General features: G+C 40.5%; 1 protein-coding gene across 6 annotated transcripts in view; it reads right to left on the bottom strand.

The window, feature by feature from the left end:
• The window catches only part of LOC140187428 (nuclear receptor coactivator 3-like), a 227,932-nt gene that overhangs the window by 202,790 nt on the left and 4,074 nt on the right, over positions 1-21,068 (bottom strand). Inside the window, exon 1 of one of the 6 annotated variants that reach the window (XM_072242767.1) lies at positions 1,428-4,716. The exons of the other annotated variants lie outside the window; for them this stretch is intronic. The gene's annotated coding sequence lies outside the window, so the exon portion shown is untranslated. Of the gene's footprint in view, positions 1-1,427; positions 4,717-21,068 lie in introns of those variants that run through there. 6 annotated transcript variants of the gene reach the window in all.

The following is a 21,068-nucleotide window of genomic DNA, read 5'->3' as shown; positions in this document are numbered from 1 at the left end:
GTTGGGAAATGTACAACAGTGGACTTTGGTAAAAGGAACAATAGTGTGGACTATTAGCTAAATGGGGAGAAGGTTCAAACATCAAAGCTGCCGAGGGACTTAGAAGTCCTCACGCAAGACTCCCAGAAGGTTAATTTGCAGGTTGAGTCTGTGGTAAGGAAGGCAAATGCAATGTTGGCATTCATTTCAAAGGAAACAGAATGTGAAAACAAGGAGATAATGCTGAGCTTTATAAGACACTACTCAGGCCACACTTGGAGCATTGTCAACAGTTTAGCGCCCCGTATCTCAGAAAGTATGTGTTGTCATTGGAGGGAGTCCAGAGGAGATTCATGAGGATGATTCCAGGAACGATGGGGTTAACATATGAGGAGCATCTGGCAGCTTTGGGCCTGTACTCATTGGATTTTAGAAGAATGTGGGTGGTGGGGGGGGAATTCATTGAAACCTACCAAATGTTGAAAGGATTGGATGAGGTGGATGTGGAGGAGATGGAGTGGATGGTAGGGGCATCCAGAACTAAAGGGCAGAGACTCAAAATTGAGGGACAACTCTTTAGAACAGAGGTAAGGAAGATTTTTTTTTTTTATATAGCCAGAGTAGTGAAACTGTGGAATGCTCTGCCACTGACAGCTATTGAGGCCAAGACGGCGGGTATATTTAAAGTGAAAATTTATATAGTTTTCTTGTTGGTCAGGACTTCAAAAGTTATGGCAAGAAGGTAGGTGTGTGGGATTGAGTGTGCAATCCAGGATCAGCCATGATGGAATGGCAGAGTAGACTCGATGGGCTGAAGAGCCTAATTTTGCTCCTATGTCTTATGGTCTAATATAGGAAAATCTGTTATTAATAAATGCAGTACACGAGATTGAAAGAAACTTTTCAGGAACTCCTTGCTAGGGCTTCTTTGAATTGGAGTATAGGCGAATGAGGGAAGATTTGAAAGAGGTATAGAAAATTATGAGGGGTACAGACAGAGCAAATACAAGCAGGCTTTTTTCCACTGAGGTTGAGTGAGACTTGAACTAGAGGCCATAGGTTAAGGGTGAAATGTGAAATTTTTAAGGGGATCATCAAGGGGAATTTCTTCACTCAGAGGTCGGTACAAATGTGGAACAATTTGCTAGCGGAAATGGTGGGTGCAGGTTCGATTTCAATATTTAAGAGGCTCGGATAAGTACACGGATGGGAGTGGTATGGAGGGACGGCTAGGTTTTGGGTATAGGTTGATAGAACTTGGGAGAATAACAGTTTAGTATGGATGAGATGGGCTGAAGGGCATGTTATTGCACTGCAGCACTCTGTGACTAAATACAACTGAATCTCTCTTTCACCAAATGTATACATTTCATTGTTACAGTTGAGGTTTTCATTGGAATTTTCTTTATTGCTTAGTAAAGCTGTTCAAAATCAACGCATACACATACCAGAACTAAAAGGGCAGACTGGAATCAGCTGTATCTGCATAACAAGGGTCCCAACATAACAGATGAACGGGGACTGCCAGATTCTTATGTGTCTCTACATTGTTATGAATGCCCTGGGCAAAGAAATACCAAAACAGAGTAAAAGAGTTTTATCAAGTTGCAACAGTTCACACAAGGCGTTGCCAGTAAAAACTCAAAGCAGAAGAAAATATTTTGAAGATGTATTGCTGATAAGCACACCTATGGCATCAGAAAAATGCTTCTTGTTCATTAATAATTATAACTTAATCATACTTGTGGCTGAACAAAATTCAACATGTGAAAGAAATAACTTTTCCTTTGGAGTAGTTACTGGAGTTTTCTAAATATTTGAATTTAACTAATCATGTAAATTACATTCAAAGTACAACTCATTTTTTATTTTTAAAAACTTGTCTGACTGCCACCTTATCTTCCGATAGCTTTCTTCTGCTTGGCACAAACTCATAATTTGATCAGTGTAAGTTTTGGGAAAAAAAATGTTTCAGTTAGAACTTTAAAATCAATGGAAGAAATGTTACTACAAATGACTCTTCAAAACAGTTTTGAACTTGAATTATAAACCACGTCATACCTCAGTTGCACAGGTTCAGATATTTTTAAATATCATAATCCAGACCACCTAAATGCAGACATTAACAATGTGACAAGGATTTGTTAAATACAACCAAATTAATGAAACAAAACACAAGTATTATTAGAAAAATCAACTGAAATTGTCAACATCTCAAAATGTGATTCTGCCAAGCCATCAAAAGGCTGCTGCCCAAAACACACATGCATGCAATTACAAATAGTGCCTATAAGGAGTATTCATCTCCCTCTTGAAAGTTTTCATGTTTTATTGTTTTAACAACATTGAATCACAGTGGATTTAATTTGACTATTTCGACATTGATCAACAGAAAAAGGTCTTTAGTGTCAGAGTGAAAACAGATCTCTACAAAGTGAATGAAATTAATTACAAATATAAAACAAATTAACTGTTTGCATAAGTATTCACCCCCTTCAAGTCAGTATTTAGTAGATGCACCTTTGGCAGCAATTACAGCCTTGAGTCTGCGTGGATAGGTCTCCATATGCACATTAAGACAATGCAATTTTCCCCCATTCTTCATTACAAAACTCCTCACACTCTGTCAGATTGCATGGGTATCATGAGTGAACAGCCCTTTTCAAGTGCCACCACAAACTCTCAATTGGATTGAGGTCTGGATTCTGATTTGGCCACTCCAGGACATTAACTTTTGTTTTTTTTTTATTACAAGCCTTTCTTGTGTATGCTTGGGGTCATTTTCTTGCTGGAAAACAAATCTTCTCTCAAATCGCAGTTCTCTTGCAGAGTGCATCAGGTCTTCCTCCAGGACTTCCCCGTATTTTGCTGCACTCATTTTACCCTCTACATTCATAAGCCTTCTAGGGATTGCTGCAGTGATGCAGCCACCACCATGCTTCTCGGAAGGGATGGTGTGTTTTTATTGGTGTGTGGTGTTTGGCTTATACCAAACATAGTGTGTAGTCTGATAGCCAAAAAGCTCAATTTTGGTTTCATTAGACCACAGAACCTTCTTCCAGCCGACTTCAATCTCCCACTTGCCTTCTGGCAAATATTAGCCAAGATTTAATGTGAGTTTTTTTTTCCCCAACAGTGGCCTTCCCTTTGTCACTCTCCCATAAAACTTCAACTGGTGAAGCACCCAGGCAACAGTTGTTGTACACGCAATCTCTCCTATCTCAGCCACTGAAGCCTGCAGCTCCTCCAGAGAAGTCACAGGTTTCTTGGTGGCCTCCCTCACTCATCCCTTTCTTGCAGTCACTCAGTTTTTGAGGATGGCCTGCTCAAGGCAGATTTACAGCTGTGCCATATTCTTTCCATTTCTTGATGATCAACTTAACTATACACCAAGGGGTATTCAGGCTATGTCTACACAACGCCGGATAATTTTGAAAACGCCGGTTTTGAGTAAAAACGACAGGCGTCCACACGAAGCGTTTTTCAAAATATCTCCGTCCACATTAGGCAGCTATTTGGGCGAATCTCCTCCTACTGGGCATGCGCAGGGCACACAGAAAACAAGCGAAGAGGAAACGGTATACTAGTTGCACATTTGTCCAGTTACGGAGTATTAAAATTTAAAAGGAATTGCTCTTGGCTCTCGCACAGGAGGACTTAAAACTAAAAAAAAAACAAATACTGGAGCGTATGGAGGCAACCGACAGGGAATTCACGGACAGTATGACCCGGCTGACGACGAACATTGAAAAACTGACTAACTCTGTTGCATTAATAAAGCACCTTGTTAAATGTATAAAACATGACTGTGTCAGTGTTATCTTGTATTTCCATACAATGTTACATTAGGCTGTTACACATCTATTGTCAGAGAAGTACTTGCATAAATGGGTAAAACCACATTGGTTCTTGGTTCTTGATCCTCCAAAGTATTCCGCATAGAATTTAAACTGGAGGTGGCAGAGGGCAAGCAAGGACAGAAAACAGGGCAAAGTGAGTATACTTATTTATTCAGTAAGCTCTGGGTCAAAGTATTTGGTGAGTACATTTCTAACTCTTCTGGCTTCAGTCTCATTGCAGTCTGTTCTGAAATTGTTAGGTTCTGCAAAGTGCAGAAACAATCACTGTGATGATTGTACACTCTAAGCAATAAAGTAGTCATAATAATAAGGATAAGAATAATAATAAGAAAACACTGAAATGCCGCACTGCCGCCATTTGTTCCAGCACGTCATGACAGCGGTTTTAAAAAGCTCCGGTTACCCCATACACACTGCAACGGATATTAGATGTTTTCAGATTTATTCACTCTGGAGACAGTTTCTGAAAATCTCCGTTTTCGGGGGCTAAAATCGCCGGTTCAGTGTGGACAGAGGGTCAAAATGAAGAGAAAAAGCTTTGTTTTCAAAATTATCTGGCGTAGTGTGGACGTAGCCTCAGTGACTTGGAAATTTTCTTGTATCCATCTCCTGACTTGTGCTTTTCAATAACTTTTTTGCAGAGTTGCTTGGAGTGTTCTTTCGTCTTCATGGTGTACTATCGCCAAGATACTGACTCACCAGCAGTTAGACTTTCCAGATACAGGTGTAATTTTACTACAATCAATTGAAACACCTTGACTGCACACAGGGAGTCTCCAAAAACTGATTTCCATTTAACTAATTATGTGACTTCTAAAACCTGTGATGATTTTGTGTGTCCATTAAAGGGGAGTGAGCACTTATGCAATCATATTTTGTGTTTTATATTTGTAACTAATGTAGATCATTTTGTAGAGATCTATTTTCAAAGCTTTGACACGAAAGTCTTTTTCTGTTGATCAGTGTCAAGAAAGCCAAATTAAATCCACAGTGATTCAATGATGTAAAATAATAAAACATGACAAGTTCCAAAGGGGACAAATATCTTTTATAGGAGGGGTGTCTGTCTGTCCATATGTGTCTGTGTGTACACACACATACATACACACCCACACACAGCTTCCAATGAGTAAACAGAGTAAATATGACTCATCTCCATGATTTCAAGACTTATTTTTCTCATATACTGTCAAATACAACTTGGAAGATTAAATTCTGTATATTAAAAATTGTGTTACACAATATACAGTACTTGGTCCGAATTCTGCATTATTTTCTCTTTTACCTATTCTGTTGTTCTGCAAACTGGGGCCCTAGTTCTCAGCAAGAAAGGCAACATTTAATATTTTCAACAATCAGAATTTTACAAGTACAATTGCACAAGAAGTCTCTCACACAGAAACATTCCGGTAATCTTTCAAATACAGCTATTACAATCCTCCACATTGAGCATACTGATCACTGTCATAACTGACCGACCTTGAAGCTGCACTCAGCAGTCTATTGCTATAGCAACCACACATTTCATCAACTCCAGTCCGCCTGTAAAAGACTCATAGTAGAGAAATACAGAACCATTGTACAGCAACAAATTTAGTTATTATTTCAGATTCAGAAAATCATCATGGAAACTTTTTGCACTGTGAGCAGGATAACTGGTATTAAAGGTTTCATTTCAAAACGATAAGGATCAGGGCAGATGGAATGAGTGTTTAAAATCCATTCTCTTCCTTTGCCTATACTCAATTTAATTTCATACTTTGAATTTCTCACGATACCGACATACCCCAAGAGTGACCATTTGTTTCATGTGAGCAGTCTGTCAGCCTACACCTGGCCAGCAACTTGAATTGACCATTCCGGAAATACATTGACTCAGATTTTTGCAGGAAGTATTGGCAGTATTCTGCCACATAACTGCCACCAGGTTTGAAATTGTTGCACACTTGAATGTGAACATGAAGGTCTTTAAGTTTCTGGTCACTGGTCAACATTATCCCAACTGTACCTGGAATTTATGGTGGGGAAATCCACCTGCAAAACTTGTGCCAAGCCAGACTGAAAACAGTAATAGCTTCCAATCTACTTAAATGTAAAAGTTACTATGGGAAAACAATAAATAATTTACATTTTGAATTGATTAAATTTTCTTCAGTTGTCTTTAAAATATTATTTTAAACATGATGCTGGAATCAACTTAAAACAGTACACTGGCAAAACACTGTGTCCAGCAGTACCTGTGGAGAGAAAAGGTACAAACTGATGTCTTGGATGCAGGGTGGCAATCTAAAACATTTTATAAGGCACGTGGCTTTTACAGCAGTCAAAAACTATTTTCCAATCACTTTTGTGGTCGGAGCGTAGTGCACACAACACGACATATTTTCACAATTCAATTCTGTTTTAAAGACCTCACCCCAAAGGATCTATTGTCCATTATTAAACAAGATTTAGTCAAACTTAATCACCATGTAAATAAATGGTAAGCATAGGCAGCTTGAGCACTGAGCCAAGAATATGCACAAGCCACCATTTCTGAGATTTTCACCATGTAAGTGGTGAAGATTTCACTTAGATGTTTAAAAAAAATGTTTGTTCAGATGTTCTGACAATCATCTTTATACTATTACAGCATCAAGTGTAATTTAGAAGTACAGCAAAATTCAAATATGGATAGATGTTGGTTTTAAAATTTTGAAAGTGGCATTAAAAATTTCGTAGTTAATATGAGGTCAATGAAGAACAAGACATTTGCCAAATTCAGGAAAAAATACAGTCCAAACTCAGAATAATGAGCCTCATTGCTGTGTGATTTTGATATACCACAAATGTTACTGTTAGCCAGAAGTTAACTAGATAAATGTTAGCTTCATCTACAGTGTTCGGATGCCCCCCGAAACAAGAGTTTGTACTGGATTTAAAAACAAAAATTAGCCAAGCAGACAGACTCAAATACAAGACATTTACCCAATTCCTTAGGGTAAGTAGCCCCAGTTAAAAATTTAGAATAACTAAAAGTAATCTGAACTGTTCACTCAAAAGCTATGGTTCCAAATTATTGGTATCAATACTTATAAATACCTATGTAAATTATTGCAACAAAAATTATTAAATTAACAAAATTCATCTGTAAATTGGGTGACGTCACTTGACAAATCCTAAACACCAAGCATAACAGGAACTATTTTGTAAAGATTACAGTCATTTACATAAATATACCTCAGGAAGGGTACTGTTGTTTCACCTTTCAGAATTACTGTGTTTAAAAGAACAAATGCCATTTTAGTTTAGAAAATGTAAATGCAAAACAATGCAAAAATTCTTTTAAAACTGAAATTCATACAAAAATTTTAAATTTTTGTTTTCTTTTAGGTAATTTCAACCTTACAGCTCAACATGCTTCAAAGCAATTTGAACATGAAAAACACAACTTTTTTACACTAACAATGTCCTTTTGACAGGAATGCAGGCATTCACAACCTGCGTTTGGTCAGCTATTCAAAAATCTACAAAAACTTGCAATCATTTATTCGATTTCATATATTAACATTTCACGTTATCACTGTACATTTAACATTGATCGGACTACTTGTTTCTTGCAGGCCTTCAGTATAATTAAGCATGCACAAGGCTGTGTGGCACAAAAGAAAATGGCACACATATTGAATTCATTAGTCGAATTGACAGTCCACTCCTGAAAAACCGCCATTTCTTCAGGTCTTTTTATCATGACAAGCTCGAGGACTCCTGCTTAAGCTTTTTGCTCCATCTGTTAATGAGACAACACAATGATCATTGTGAATTCCTGCTGGTAAGAGATTAGTAAAAGCTATTCAGCTTTCATTACAAGCTGATTAACCCTTCTATGGAGTAATGGGCAGGATAGAAATGTTAATATTTATGCAATAGTTTATTATTAAATTACAGTTGCAAAAGATTGGGGGGGCGGGGGGCAGAGCAGGCGGGGGCACAATGTTTATTTCTTATTTTTTATTATTTTATTATATTATATGTGTAGTGGAAAGTGTACTGGCTGGCTGCAGCACAGCCTGGTTTCAAAAGCACAGCTTTTGAAGAGAAAATCCTTCAAAAAGGTGGTGGATTCAGCCCAATACATCACAGGTAAAGCACTCCCAACCATTGAGCACATCTGCATGAAACGCTGTTACAGCATAGCAGCATCCATCATCAAAGATCCTCACCAACCAAGTCATACTTTTTTCTCGCTGCTGCCATCAGGTAGAAGGTACAAGAGCCTCAGGACTTGCACCACCAAGTTCAAGAAAAGTTACTGCCCCTCAACCATCAGGCTCTTGAACAAAAGGAGGTAACTACTCTCACAAACAAGAGAAAATCTTCAGATGCTGGAAATTCGAGCAACACACAAAATGCTGGAGGAACTCAGCAGGCCAGGCAGCATCTAGGAAAAAAGCAGTCGACTTTTTGGGAGGAAACCCTTCAGCAGGATTGGAGAAAAAAAGCTGAGGAACAGATTTGAAAGGTGGGGGGAGGGGAGAGAGAAACACAAGGTGATAGGTAAAACCTGAAGGGGGGAGGGATGAAGTAAAGAGCTAGGAAGTTGATTGATGAAAGACAAGGCCGTGGAAGAAAGAAAAGGAAGGAGCACCATGTCGGGTCTCACCGATATACAGCAAGCCACAGCGGGAGCACCAGACACAGTATATGACCCCAAAAGAGTCACAGGTGAAGTGTCACCTCACCTGGAAGGACTATTTAGGGCTCTGAATGGTAGTGAGGAAGGTGTAGGGGCAGGTGTATCACTTGTTTTGTTTCAAGGGTAAGTGCTGGGGGGAGGGACGGATGGTCAAGGAAGTTGCGTAGGGAGCAGAAAAGGGAGGAAATGGTGGGGGGGGGGAAACGGGCAGAAATTCCCGCTTGCTTCAAAACAGCAACAATTATACCAGTGCCAAAGAAGAATAATGTGAGCTGCCTTAATGACTATCGCCCAGTAGCACTCACATCAACAGTGATGAAATGCTTTGAGAGGTTGGTTATGACTAGACTGCACTCCTGCCTTAGCAAGGACCTAGACCCATTGCAATTTGCCTATCGCCACAATAGGCCAACAGCAGACGCAATTTCAGTGGCTCTCCACATGGCTTTAGACTATCTAGACAACACAAACACCTATGTCAGGATGCTGTTCATCATCTACAGCTCAACATTTAATACCATCATTCCCACAATCCTAGCACACCTCGGGGTGTGTGCTTAGCCCACTGCTCTACGCTCTGTATACACATGACTGTGTGGCTAGGCTGAGCTCAAATACCATCTATAAATTTGCTGACGATACAACCATTATTCGTTGAATCTCAGGTGGTGATGAGAGGGCATACAGGAGTGAGATATGTCATCAAGTGGAGTGGTGCCGCAGCAACAACCTGGCACTCAACGTCAGTAAGACAAAAGATCTGACTGTGGACTTCAGGAAGGGCAAGATGAAGGAACACATACCAATCCTCATAGAGGGATCAGAAGTGGAGAGAGTGAGCAGCTTCAAGTTCCTGGGTGTCAAGATCTCTGAGGATCTAACTTGGTCTCAACATACTGATGTAGTCATAAAGAAGGCAAGACAGCAGCTATACTTTACTAGGAGTTTGAAGAGATTTGGCATGTCAACAAATACACTCTAAAACTTCTATAGTTGTACTATGGATAGCATTCTGACAGGCTGCATCACTGTCTGGTATGGAGGGGGCTACTGCACAGGACCTAAAGAAGCTGCAGAAGGTTGTAAATTTAGACAACTCCATCCTGGGCACCAGCCTACAAAGTACCCAGGACATCTTCGGGGAGCGGTGTCTCAGAAAGGCAGTGTCCATTATTAAGGACCTCCAGCCCCCAGGGCATGCCCTTTTCTCACTGTTACCATCAGGTAGGAGAAGGCACACACTCAACGATTCAGGAACAGCTTCTTCCCCTCTGCCATCCGATCCCTAAATAGACACTGAGTCTTTGGACACTACTTCACTTTTTTTTAAAATATACAGTATTTCTGTTTTTGCATATTTTTTTTAAAAGATCTATTCAATATATGTAATTGATTTACTTGCTTATTTATTGTTTTATTTTGTTTATTATTTTTTTCTCTCTCTGCTAGATTATGTATTGCATTGAACTGCTGCTACTAAGTTAACAAATTTCACATCACATGCCAGTGATAATAAACCTGATTCTGAAAGATGTGCTTGGTAGTGGGATCCCGTTGGAGATGGCAGAGGTTCCAGAGAATTATGTGCTGGGCACAGAGGCTAGTGGGGTGGTAGGTGAGGACAAGAGGAACTACACTCACTTGCCCATTCATTGAGATGTTCCCACAACCAATTATCCCACTTTAAAGGCTTTTTATCTTGTTACTTCATGATCTCATTATTTTTTGCTATTTATTTATATTAGCATTTGCACAGTTTGTTGTCTCCTGGTTGATCTTTCATTGATTCTTTCAATGAACTGTTCTATCAGTTTGCTGAATAGGCCCACAAAATATATACATCTCAGGGTTGTATGCGGTGACATACATGCACTCTGCTAATAAATTGTACTTTGTACAGTTTGTCTTTTGCACGTTGGTTGTTTGTCCACCTTTTGTGTGCAGTTTTTCATTGATTCTGTTGTGGCTTTTTTTTTGTATTTATTGTGAATGCTCACAAGAAAATGAATCTCTGGGTAGAATATACTGACATGTACTTCGATATTAAATTTACTTTGAACAGAGAGGCTTAACAACATGTTATACAGGCAATTTTGCAAAGATATGACTATGTTATCTTTATGATATTAGAAAACTGAATTTAAATTAATCTAAAGTGAAGTAGCAAGATAAAAATACATTTCAGCCCAGAAAGAATGGCCAGCAAGATAATATTGAAAAGTTATAAGGAAAAAAAAAGAAAAAAAAAATTATCACCTGGTGTGTGGAAGCCATCCCCAACATAAAATCCCAGGGCAGTGGGAGAGAGCAAAATTGGTAGAGAACATGGATAAAAAGACCTGCTGATGTTTTGAATTTTTGAGAGGCCCATTTTACAACCAACACAGTTTGTTCATACCAGGGTTAAAATAATTACTGGAAAAATCCTGCAAGCGAGGCAGTACCAATGGAAGCAAATAAATAATTGACATTTTGGATCAAGACCCTACATCAGAACTGAGTGTGGAGGGAAGACAGCTTGCATAAAGAGACAATTCCTTCCTCCCACAGAATTGCCTGACCAAAGCTCCTCTGGGAGTTCGCTAGTTTTTTCATTACAGATTCTAATATCTAAAATCTCTTACATTTTCAGAAATTATTGATCACAAGCAATTTGACACAGAAATTAATGTTCCAAAATGCAGTACAAGTCAAAGGCATGGAAGAATAATGAAGATCAGCAGACCAATTTGAGAAGTTGAAGAGAGTTTTGGGGGGCGGGGGGTGAAAGCAACTTTAAAGTTAATAAACATTTGCAAAATCCCAATTAGGCCACAAGTAACTCTGAAGTATAGAGACCTGCTGTTCTTATTGTACATCAAGTTAATGCAAGAAGCTTATTAAATGACATTCACAATTGCACCCTGAGAATTCATAAATCAAGCAGATTCTCTTAACCCTACAGATAAAAGGTTTTACAGTATTTCTAATAAACAAACCATCCTGAAATTTTTGCAATAAGTAGGATGCTGCTGCTAATGACCCAGATTTACAGTACTTAAAAAAGTTCTCCAACAAATGAAACTATCCCCAAACAGATGGCATTATAACTACCTTTATAGCTTCCAAACAAACCTCACACTCCACGTACAAAAAAATTACTATTTTCCATAACTATTAGTAACACTCAAATAAATTCCTTCCAAACTTTACAAATACAGAAAACTGAAAGACAAAATAACACTGCACGAATGTATAGCAATGCATTTCAAAATATTAATGTACTTCCCCATAAATCATTCTCCTTACAGTTCAATGTCTAAGAAGGGCGCCAATGCCAAAATACAGCATTTTAAGTTACATAAAATTGCTCAACTCATTTTAACTTGAAAAGTTAGAATCAGCACTTTATTTCCAAAGAGAAAATAACACAATATTGGCAATTGGGACACTACACCTCACTCTCATATGTGCCATTTAATAAAATCTGTTTTTCTTCTAAAGTCTACTAGGTAACCAGACAATTCAGAAGACAGTACTTCAAAGATATGGAAAATGATTCAATCTTTACTTGAAAAATGGTTGTATCATCAGGTATTTGTTGAATCAGCCTTTCTTTTGAAGAAATCTGATAATCTTACAATGGAGTAATCAATCAGAATCATTACACATCCAGATACAGATGGTATATTCCAAACAAAACACGTGCTCTCTGTCGTACCTGGTTCTTTGAAAAACTCTGCTCCAGTGAATTCTCACCAACAGATTCAATGTTCAAATAATGAAGGACATGGAGACTCAATTGCTGAGCCACCTGTTAGCCCCAAAACACAAATCTCGGCTTACACTTTAAAGAACAATCTAAAACAAAATAAATCTTAAACTGCCACCATCCAGTATCTTTAGCCCTGATAGTTTTCACAAGGAATGCATCTGTACCAAATTTAATTTTTATATTGAGATTTCTTCCTTACGTCACTTTGCTTTCATTCTACCCAATATTTTACCTTGATTTACCTCTAAATTAGAATATTTCAAATCAAAATGCTCAATGGATTAGTTCAAGAGAAATGTGTTATTTTCTCTATCAATTCAGATTAGCAAACACATCCCCTCCACAATTTCCATCAGCACACACCACAGGGATGTGTGCTTAGCCCCCTGCTCTACTCAGTTTACACCCATGACTGTATGGTGAAGTACATATATTCAAGTTCACTGATGACATCACTTTCGTGGGCTATATCAAAGGCGGTGATGAATCAGCATACAGGAGGGAGACTGAAAATTTGGCTGAGTGGTGTCAAAACAACAACATCTCACTCAATGTCAATAAGACCAAGGAACTGATGTAGACTTCAGGAGAGGGTCAGTAACTTTAAATTCCTGGGTGTCACTATCTCTGATGACCTATCCTGAACCCACGTTATAAAGGTAATTACAAGAAAGCACAACAGCCCCCTCTATTTCCTCAGGAGTCTGTGGAGATTCAGCATGTCATCAAAAACCTTGGCAAACTTCCATAGGTGTGCGGTGGAAAGCGTGCTCACTGGCTTCATTACTGCCTGGTATGGAAACATCAAAACCATTGAGTGGAAAATCCTACAAAAGGTAGTGGATTTGGCCCAGTACATCACAGGTAAAACCCTCCCAACCATTGAGCACATCTACAGGAAACGTTGTAATAATAAAAGCAGCATCCATCATCAAAGATCCTCACCACCCAGGCCATGCTCTTTTCTCACTGCTGCCTTCAGGTAGAAGGTACAAGTGCTTCAAGGCTCCCACCACTAGGTTCAAGAACAGTTACTACCCCTCAGCAACCAGGCTCTTGAACAAAAAGGGATAACCACACTCATTCTACTTCTGGTGTTCCCACAACCAATGGTCTCACTTCAAAGACTTTATCTTGTTATTTCATGCTCGTTATTTATATTTGCCCTTGCAGTTTGTTGTCCACTGGTCCCCTTTTCAGTTACTGTTCTTTAGATTTGCTAATTATGCTCGCAGAAAAAGAATCTCAGGGTTGTATGTGGTGACATCTATATGCTTGATAATAAATTTTACTCTTAACTGAGCATGACCCATGCAATATTTCCAACCAACTTTGCATTTCACAACCTTTTACTTCCCTTTGCTCTCATCAACCCATCAGCTGGATGACTCCTTATGCAGCTCATCCGCAGGGCAGCTCTACTGCTCCATATCAGTGGTATCCAGTCTATCTGTCCCTCACTCTTTCTGCAACTTAAAGTTACTTTAAAAAAAAACTTTTCCAGTTCTGGCAAAGTCTTCAACGTGAAATATAACTTCCTCTTTCCACGGATGCTGCCTGATCTGTGGGGGGGGGGCACTTCTGGCACACTGCTTTCATAGGTGGAACTATTTTTCTATCCAAACTCAACTTAAAAGCTTTACAAAGAACATACCAAATACAAAACCAAATACAGGAGCCTCCAAGTAAACTATAGAAACTAAACATGAATCTCTCAAAAGTTAGTTACAATGGAAGGCCCAATTATAGTTCAAAATATGATGTACCATAAGAAATTGATCATGACCATGCTATTCTGCAGTTCCAGTCACCTTGCAGCATTATCAACGCAAAATTTGACATCAAGCAGTAAAAATGTAGATTGTTCTAGCTACCAGGGAAGACTGTAATAGACAAGTATCTTTGAAAGAAAGATCAAGTTAAGAGCTTCTGTGCATGGCAGATAAACTTTTTGAAAAAACAGAGGATAGGATATTGGGAGACTTGGAGTTGATCATGGGGAAAAATCTAGAAAGGTTGGAACACAAACAAGAGAAAATCTGAAATGCTGGAAATCCAAAAAAAGCTGGAAGAACTCAGCAGGCCAGGCAGCATCTATGGGGGAAAAAAAAAAGAGTACAGTCGACTTTTCAGGCTAAGACCCTTCAGCAGGACTAGAGAAAAAAAGATGAGGAATCAGAGGTAGAAGGTGGGGAAAGGGAAGAAGAAACACAAGGTGATAGATGAAACGGGGAGGGGGAAGAGCTGGCGGTGGGACCTGAGGGGCAGGGAATTGTGGAGTGGTGGTGGGAAAAAGGGAGACAGGGATTCTAGCAGCAGCATGTGAAGACCCGGCCTGAAGGTGCTGTTGGTCAAGGCAGAGCCGGCAGCGGCAGCAGGGGTGCCCCCACCACCGCTCCGCAATCCCACACCTTCCTCCACGACCACTCTGCAATCCCATGCCTTCACCTGTAAATGTAACTTTGCTGGATCAAATAATGACAGCACAAAAAGTTTGTTACTTATCTTTCCACCTGTTTATTTCTTCGAGCTCAGCTGGCGAGGGAACTTGGACCCAACATCAGGGAGAGACCCTTTCTCATCTCCCCGGCGGTTCCACAAGTTCACTGCCTGATGTCAGAACTGTCAGAAGTTATAAGGCCATCGACACAAAAGAACAATCAGTTTGATAACTATTCCGGTCAAGTCAATGGACTACTGATACAGAGAACAATCAGTTTGATAACTATTCCGGCCAAGTCAATGGACTATTGATACAAAAGTACCATCAATTTGTGAGACACTCCAGCCACCTTAATTAAAGAAAAGAATGTCCCACCTGGTTTGCTGGAGCCACAACTTAATGACAAAGACAAGAACATCCGTCAAATTTGTGCTTTAATTAAGAAAAGAATGTTCTGTCTAATTTCCATCAGGTACTGCTTTTTGTCAAAATCAAAAGGTGTGAAAAGCTCAGAGACACCTTATGTGGATCTGGGCGAACTTTAACCCTTATCTTGCTCCAAAGAAAGCAGCTGTGAGACATTATTCAAACACACTGCAGTCACAGATGTAGTCAGTACTGAATCCATTATTTTATCACACCCACCACCACTCTGCAATCCTGTGCCCCTCAGGTCCTACCACCAGCTCTTGGACCCTCAAACACGGCAACCCTCTCCTCTCCTCCAACACTACCAAACCCCTTCCCCCCTCTGATCACAGCTCTCATCACCCCTGCCTGCCACCGATTCCAGCTTTGACCAACAGCACCTCCAGGCAAGGTCTTCACGCATTGCCGCCAGAACCTCCTTCTCCCCTTCCCCCACCACCACTCCGCAGTCCCTTATCACCTAGGTCCCATTGCCAGATCTTGGGCCCTCAGGGACTCTACGTGCCACTCATCCACCTTCCCTGACCACCCCAACCCTCCCCTCTCCACTGACACTACCAAACCCCATTCCCCACCCCCTTCTGATCCCAGCTCCCATCCATGTCTTCACCATCCCCTCTCTGAGGCAGAACATTCAGACCTCAGTAAAGGCCTCACCTTTGTCCCTATATGCTCACACCTCTGAGTTCTGTCAGCTGCCACAATGATGAGCTCTTCTTCCGCCACCTCCGTTTCTGTGCCTACTTCTTCACTGACGATCTCTTCTCCTGTCTTCAACCCTCCTCCTCTTCCTGGGGACCCCACCCCAGTCTTCTGCTCTGGACAAGTCTTCTGCTCTGGATCTATTCATTGCCAAACGCCAACAAGACATCAACTATCTCAACTTCACCATCCTCTTTCCAATTCCAATCTCACTCCTTCCAAATGCACTCCTCTCTACTCTCTCCACACCAATCCTAACCTCATCATCAAACCTGCAGATAAGAGGGGTGCTGTAGTGGTCTGACCTCTACCTTGCTGAGGCCCAGCAACAACTGTCAGGCACCTCCACTTATTTACCCGTTGAACAGGATCCCACTATGGAGCACTGGGTCATTGTCTCCCACACCATCATCAATCTCTGAGGATCTCCCATCCACTGCCAACAGCCTCATAGTTCCCTCATCCCGCACCTCCTGTTTCTACCTCCTACCCAAGATCCACAAACCAGCCTGTCCAGGTAGACACATTGTTTCAACTTGTTCCTACCCTACTGAACTCGTATCAGCATACCTCAACAGTTTTATCACTCCTGGTTCAGTCCTTTCCTACCTACATCCATGACACTTCACATGTTCTTGATCTTATCAATGATTTCAAGTTCCCTGGCCCAAGCATCTTATTTTCACCATGGATGTCCAACCCCTACACACCTCAATCCCCCACCAGGAAGGCCTCAAAGCTCACTATTTCTTTCTGGACGCCAGAGCCAACCAGTTCCCCCTCTACCAACACTCCTCCATCCAGCAAAACTTGTCCTCACTCTCAATAATTTCCCCTTTGGCTCCTCCCACTCCCTTCAAACAAAAGGTGTAGCTATGAATACTTGCGTGGGTCCCAGCTATGCATGCCTTTTTGTCAGTTACATACAACAGCCTATATTCCAAACCTACAATGGTGTCACTCCCCCACTTTTCCTACGCTACATTGACGACTGATATTGGTGCTGCTTTCTGCACCCACACCTCATCAACATCATCAACTTTGTCTCCAACTTCCATCCTGCTCTCAGATTTACCTGGTCCATTTCTGACACCTCCCTCCCTTTTCTCGATCCCTCTGTCTATCCATTGATGTCTATTATAAACCCACTGACTATACCTCATTCCACCCTGTTACTTATAAAAATGCCATCCCCTTCTCTCAATTCCTCCATCTCCACCCATCTGCTCTCAGGATGAGGCTTTTCATTCCAGAACAAAGGAGATGTCCTTCTTCTTCAAAGAAAGGGGTTTCCTTTCCTCCACCATCAACACTGCCCTCAATCGCATCTCTTCCATTTCGCATCAACGCCACCCCACCAGGGATAGGATTCCTCTTGTGCTCAGCTACCACTCCACCAGCCTCCACATCCAGCACATATTTCCCTGCAATTTTGGTCATCTCCAATGGGACTCCACCACCAAACATGCCTCCCCCCGACTTTCTGCTTCACGCAAGGATCACTCCCCACGCAATTCCCTTGTCCACTCATTCCTCCCTACTGATCTCTCTCCTGGCACTTAATGTTTCGGGAGACCCGTCAGCAGGGTTGGAGAAAAAAAAGATGAGTCTGAGTTAGAAAGTGGGGGAGGGGTGGAAGAAACACAAGATGATAGGTGAAACTGGGAGGGAGAGAGGGGTGAAGTAAAGAGCTAGGAAGTTGATTGGTGAAAGAAATACAGGACTGGAGAATGGGGTGTCTGATAGGAGAGGACTGAAAGCCATGAAAGAAAGAAAGAGGGAGAGGAGTACCAGAGGGAAGCGGAACAAGTGATACACCTGCCCCTACACCTCCTCCCTCACTACCATTCAGGGCCCCAAACAGCATTTCCAGGTGAGGCGACAATTCATCTGAGTACGTTGGGGTAATCATTTGTATCTGATGCTCCTAGTGTGGCCTCTTGTATATTGGTGAGACCCAACATAGATTGGGAGACCGCTTCGCCAAGCACCTATGCTCCGTCCACCAGAAAAAGCAGGATCTCCCAGTGGCTGCCCATGTTAATCCCACCTCCTATTCCCATATGTCCATCCATGTCCACACTCAGTTTGGAGGTGCAACACCTTATTTTCCATCTGGGTAGCCTCCAACCTGATGGCACAAACATCGATTTCTCAAACTTCTGGTAATGTCTCCCCACCCTTTCTCTATTCCCCATCCCCTTTTCCCTCTCTCACTATATCTCCTTGCCTGCCCATCGCTTCCCTCTGGTACTCCTCTCCCTTTTTCTTTCTTTCATGGCTTTCAGTCCTCTCCTATCAGACACCCCATTCTCCAGTCCTGTATTTCTTTCACCAATCAACTTCCTAGCTCTTTACTTTACCCCTCTCCCCCTCCCAGTTTCACCTATCACCTTGTGTTTCTTCCACCCCTCCCCCACTTTCTAACTCAGACTCATCTTTTTTTTCTCCAACCCTGCTGATGGGTCTAGACCCGAAACATTAAGTGTACTCTTTTCCATAGATGCTGCCTGGCCTGCTGAGTTCCTCCAGCATTTTGTGTGTGTTGCTTTGAAAAGTTGGAAGCAAACTTTTTATCTAGAATAGAGGAAAAATGAAGGAAAATCCTATGCATGATCTCAATGCAGCAGATTCTTGATATGAAATGTTATAGGCTTCCAATATACAGCTTGTACATACACTTAGAAAGTTACTGCATGAAGCGAGGAACATTAGAAAAGAACTTTCATTGTGTTTTATCAAAGAATCCAGAACAATATTTCTTTTCAATTCCATTTAGCAGCTTGATTCTACTCTAGTGTTTCATCATGCCAACAACCCATTCCAAGGCTGCTTTATTTATCATTCAGACGTATCAGAAGATGCATAACTACAGTACTTCTGTTATTCAGATATCACCACTTCAGAATTAAGTAGTAGTTTTGGTCAGAAGAAGTTGTGGACCACAAATAGACAGAACATAAGATCATTTGTTGGAATCACCAATACTACAGCATTTGAGCAGGGCTGAAGAAAGCCATTTGAAAGAAAAACAAACTGCTAGCAAGGCTCCAAAGTCATGCACAGGAATAAATGGGTTTTCCTGTACTAAATGTTTTGAACAGATTGGATGCATGTTACCAGGAAATGAAACAAACTATTTCTGGGGCCCATCATCAAGCACCACTTACATCCAAACCAATGACACAATATTAAATACACTCATTAGGTGGAGGGAGCTAGAGTAAAGAGGGGAGAGAAGATTAAGGTTTCCTGTATGAAATGTTCCTTTGAATAGAAAAATTTGTCCCTGCCATATTGTAAATAGTTTCTCCAAAATGAGACCTTTTTTTGAACTTTAAGTTCTCATTTTGTTCCTTTTCAAAAAAGTGTTCAAATAAATAAAGAACAATAATCATGAGCCTAATAGGGGACTGATAAACAGCAGAAAGGAATTAAATTGCTTTTAGCCATTTGGCTAATAGCAGCTTAAATCATTTAGTAGTTTCTGCTGCAATCCCTCTTGTATTTTTTTAAAGTAGGCATCAGTCCCATCACACGGACCCCAATTTTGCTGAAGCGGCACGTTTACGCAATTTTCTTTACACTGTCAACTATTTACACAGCTAAGTAGATTAAATATTTGTTCAACAAGCCCTACAATGACCTATGGAAGCTCGAACACTGACAAAATAACTACATATCCAACATCAGTGTGCAGCTCATTGTCTGATCTAAAGCGAGATAACCAAGACCATAATCTGCATTTTCTGGATCTTTGTCTGCAAAGTAAAATTCAATTCTTCTGCAAACTCAGTTGACATTTCACTGTCTACAAGAGGTTCCACTACGTACAAAAAAAAGAAAACCATTTTACCTTCTTCACTGACTGACATGTTTAAACACATCACTCCAAAAATATATGCATAATTCACATTAATTTTTTGAACCTCAATAGCTTAAGCTCAGCATGTAACATGATCTCCCAAATTCGTAAGCATTGTTCAGTTTGGAAATAAGTTATCAAGAAAACTAAGCTTTTGCTACATATGAAGTCGTGAAACTAAATTAGCTGCAGCCCAAGGACGCATCCCTTTGATCAGGAAAATGAATGAAAAGAAAATATACAAAACTCAAGTATATGACTTGCTCCCTCAGTACATTCAATTTCAATCTAAAGTTAACCGATAAGCAGATACATTGAAATTGTTTGATTCTGGGTTGAAAATTCTATGAGCCTATGAAAAATCAGATTTTGAACTGGAGATTAGAATTAATATCGATGTAAGCATATCCTAAAAATGCTATACCATCTTAAAAAAACACATCACTGTGCATTTTTTCATTACTTTTTACACCTAACAAAAGCTCCAACAGAAATTAGAAACATTGAAAACCTACAGCACAATACAGGCCCTTCGACTCACAAAGCTGAGCCGAACATGTCCCTACCTTAGGAATTACCTCGGGTTACCCATAGCCCTCTATTTCTCTGAGCTCCATGTACCTACCCAGGAGTCTTAAAAGACCCTATCGTATCCGTCTCCACCACCGTCACCGGCAGCCCATTCCATGCACTCACCACTCTCTGCATAAAAAACTTACCCCTGACATCTCCAAGCATCTTAAAACTACGCCCTCTCGTGCTAGCCATTTCAGCCCTGGGAAAAAGCCTCTGACTATCCACACGATCAATGCCTCTCATCATCTTATACACCTCTATCAAGTCTCCTCTCATCTTCCATTGCTCCAAGGGAAAAAGGCCGAGTTCACTCAACCTATTCTCATAAGGCATGCTCCCCAATCCAGGCAACATTCTTGTAAGTCTCTTCTGCACCCTTTCTATGGCTTCCACATCCTTCCTGCAGTGAGGCAACCAGAACTGAGCAAGTGGGGTCTGACCAGGGTCCTATATAGTTGCAACATTACTTCTCAATTTGGATGGAGAAGGAAAAAGTATCTCTTTAAAAAATGACTGCAAGCTAGCTATTAGAATCTTGAATAAGTTACTTGCAAAGATGATGAAATCAGATTCATTAAAAACTTTAAAGAATCGGGTATATATTTGAAAAGGAAACATTAGCTGTGGTAAAAGAATTGGGCGGCTCCATCAAAACTGCCAGCAACGGAAAATGGGTTGAATGGCTACATTGTACGAATTCTGTATTTCTAAAGAGTTTTCAATCAACAACCTTTGTTTCAGCTAACTATGGAGTTTATCATTTTAATAAGATCACATAAATAATG

Source organism: Mobula birostris, chromosome 2 (assembly GCF_030028105.1).
Source record: "Mobula birostris isolate sMobBir1 chromosome 2, sMobBir1.hap1, whole genome shotgun sequence".
NCBI lineage: Eukaryota > Metazoa > Chordata > Chondrichthyes > Myliobatiformes > Myliobatidae > Mobula > Mobula birostris.
Note: the sequence above shows the minus strand (reverse complement) of the source record. Positions and strands in the feature narration are given on the sequence as shown.